The 3,130-nt window shown below is 48.5% G+C and overlaps 1 long non-coding RNA gene across 1 annotated transcript; it reads right to left on the bottom strand.

The window, feature by feature from the left end:
- Nucleotides 1-555: 555 nt before the first annotated feature.
- Nucleotides 556-2,814, bottom strand: LOC131519676 (uncharacterized). The gene is made up of 2 exons (XR_009265741.1): nucleotides 2,252-2,814; nucleotides 556-2,122 (listed from the first exon to the last, which is right to left on the bottom strand). It is a non-coding gene; the product is annotated as an uncharacterized LOC131519676 (long non-coding RNA).
- Between the last annotated feature and the right edge of the window lie 316 nt (nucleotides 2,815-3,130).

The raw sequence follows: 3,130 nt of genomic DNA on the forward strand, positions 1-3,130 counted from the left end.
CAAATAGCAAGAAGTTATATTCTGTACCCGGTGCGTCCTGGCCTGGGTGAGGTCACCACGGGCTCCCCGAGGACATGCCCTTACAAAGGGGGTCACCTTGTCCCGTGAAAACCAGTCCTCGGAATCCGCAGGGGCAGGTAGGAAAATTCTCGGCCGTTGTCAGTGTGTCAAAATGTCAAGGTGGAAAGAGGCCCACCGAACGATACGGGTTCGAGAGTGGGAACAGGCAGCGTGGGCCCCCAGAGCCAACTGTGTGGCACGCAGACATCAGAGAGAGGCAATCCGGAGAGGGCAGGCCGGGCCCCGGGAAGGAGGTCTGGGCCACGCACAGTGGGCAGCGTTCTCTTCCCCAGTCCCTCAAGGGCCCAACGGGGAAAGAGCAGTTTTCATGTAACGTCTGCAGGGGAGGCGGGAGGGGGGGAACCATCGGCGTTGGGGGATCCAGCATAATTGATTTTGACATCACCCCGTTCCCCACAGATGCAGCAAACAGACAGACAGACAAAACACGGATGGCCCAATTTGGAATGAAATACGATGCAGGAAGCACACAGATGTGTCTGCATATTTAATGATTATTGACTTTTTAAATTGGTTTTAAAATAAAAGCTCTCTAGATGAAATACAGATTTGGAAGGATTACTAGAAAGAGTGGCTTGAGCACCCACAAATTTTACATTAATTTCTTGCCCGTATGCATTAAAGCTATACCATTTGCCTAATTTCCCGTAAGCGTATATCTGCTGTGCAAATTGTTTCACCGTTGAAAATGCCATCCAGGCAATCTAGTGATGTGATGAACGGACTTTTCAGAAACAGACCTGTTTATTCACTAATTGCGTACGAAGTAAGCTGTAAGGTACCCCTGAAAAAACAAAACAAAACAAAACAAAAACCCACAGCAGGGCAAGGCGCTGTCTTCTTCGGGGAGCAGGGTGTATTGATTTACATAATAAGAACATAGAGAATTGAGTTTTATTGATATGGGAACACATTTTATTGCTTTCTCTGATGTAGTGGGTTGGATTCCCCATTTCATTAAAGCCAGATTACTGGCCCTGTTTCATTATCACTGTTCTGATTCTCAGGGAAAGTAATCTTCCCCATAGCTTTTTGTTACTTAATTATTATAGTGTGTAACAATCATAAAATTTACACAGAGCAGTCTTTGTAGAAATACGCGGAAAGCATGGTCTTTATGTGAGTGGTATGGAGAAAATACCATTGGTCTTTTTCTTTTTCTTTTTTAAATTAGACCGTCCTAGTGGGAGAACCCCCCAGAAGCTCACACACCTTTCTCGAGATTTTACACTCGGTGTGCGTTATATGATGGCTCCTATCACACAGAGTCTCAGGTCAGATGGATACCGAAGAAATTCCCCTTTCATAGATGGAAAGACTGAGAACGTCAGCATCAGCAACTCGCCCGGGAAGAGGACAGGTGAGAGTTCAAAGGTCAGGAGGAGAATTCGAGATGCCCCAGCATCAACTCCTCAATCCAAGACACACACATAAAAAATGACCACAAGTTGCAACCAAAGTTTTTGCGAAGTGGTGGCACATCCAGTCTTTTCAGCTTCCCCTGTCTTGTGCTAGACCCAAGCACACCCCTTGTTTGTCTCTCTCCTGACTATTCTGTTCCACTAGGACGCTTGCCTGCTTCCAGTAGATGACCCCGCACCTGCAGGTGCCGGTTCTGAAGTAAACCCCAGCTGCTCCCGGCCGCCCACAAAACCCTCAGGCCCTACTGCTAGGAGCACAGCATTGATACCAGCACGAGAGGGCACTTGGTCTCCAACCTCGGGCTCTCGAGCAGGAGGTCGTCCGGGAAGCTTCACGAACACTGAAGCCTGGCTTTGCTGCCATACATTCTGACTCTGCTGGGGTGGGGTCTGACCCAGGCAGAACCTCCCAGATGATTGCGAGAGGCAGCCTAGCTTAAGAACCACTGCTCCCATCCCTGGGGCAGAAACGATTTGTCCCCTAATTTCCAGAGGTGAACACAGAGGCCCAGAGACGTGGACTAATGTGTCGAAAGTCACACAGCAGGGTGTTCGAGTCCTAGGTTTTCTGAGCCCAAAGATGATACCCTCCAGACAGTCGCCTCAGACGTGGGCAGAGCCTGGGGATCATGGAGGAAGATTTTATAAGGACTGATGCCTGGACCCCATCTGGCAACCAACCCCCTTATCGTCAGAGTTCCCTGGAGGAATCTAGCATGAAACATGGATCTGGAGACAATTTTACTAACCTGAAAGTGAACCCCTGTAGGTAGGTTCCCTGCAGGGCGTGTGAGCCGGGTCGGTTCCAGGACGCCAGCCCAGGTCCCCCAGGACACCAGCCCGGGTTTCCCAGGTCAGAAGACACGGGATGGGGGACAAGGATCTGGGTTTAAAATTGACATAAAACTTCCCTGACAATGTTTTTTACAGACAGGATTTCGGGAACTAGTGTCGTCCATTATGCCCCACGGGTTTACATTCAGCTGGATCTCCCTGCTCGTCCCTCCCTCTCTCTTCCCCACCTCCTGCTCTCCCTCTCTGTCCCTCTTCTCTTCCCCACCATCTCCTATTTCGGTTCCTATTGTAATAATATGAAAAATAATTTCTAAATTATGCTTTATTCTACCATTGCAGCCTGCGAGTATTTTTTAGTCAACAGTAGTTTAAGGAAAAAGATTTCACGCATATACGTGTGCATGTGTCCTCGGCACTTGGTCTGTGTATTAACAGGAAATGCATCTAACTTCTTAGGATAAGCTTATTTTACTTTAAAAAAAATTTTTTTTTAATTATCTAGTTTTGAGAGAGAGAGAGAGAGAGAATGAACGGAAGAGGGGCATAGAGAGAGGGAGACATGGAATCCAAAGCAGACTCCAGGCTCCGAGCAGTCATCACAGAGCCTGATGCAGGGCTTGAACTCACGAACTGTGAGATCATGACCTGAGTTGAAGTCGGCTGCTTAACCTGCTGAGCCACCCAGATGCCCCAGGATAAGCTTACTTTAGGCTGAAAACATTTAGTGCACCTGGGTGGCTCTGTCGGTTGAGATTCGATTCTTGGTTTCAGCTCAGGTCACGATCTCATGGTGGGTGAGATCAAGCCCCGCATCGAGCTGCTCGCTGACAGTG

The sequence above is a fragment of the Neofelis nebulosa genome, chromosome 1 (assembly GCF_028018385.1).
Source record: "Neofelis nebulosa isolate mNeoNeb1 chromosome 1, mNeoNeb1.pri, whole genome shotgun sequence".
Taxonomy (NCBI): Eukaryota; Metazoa; Chordata; class Mammalia; order Carnivora; family Felidae; genus Neofelis; species Neofelis nebulosa.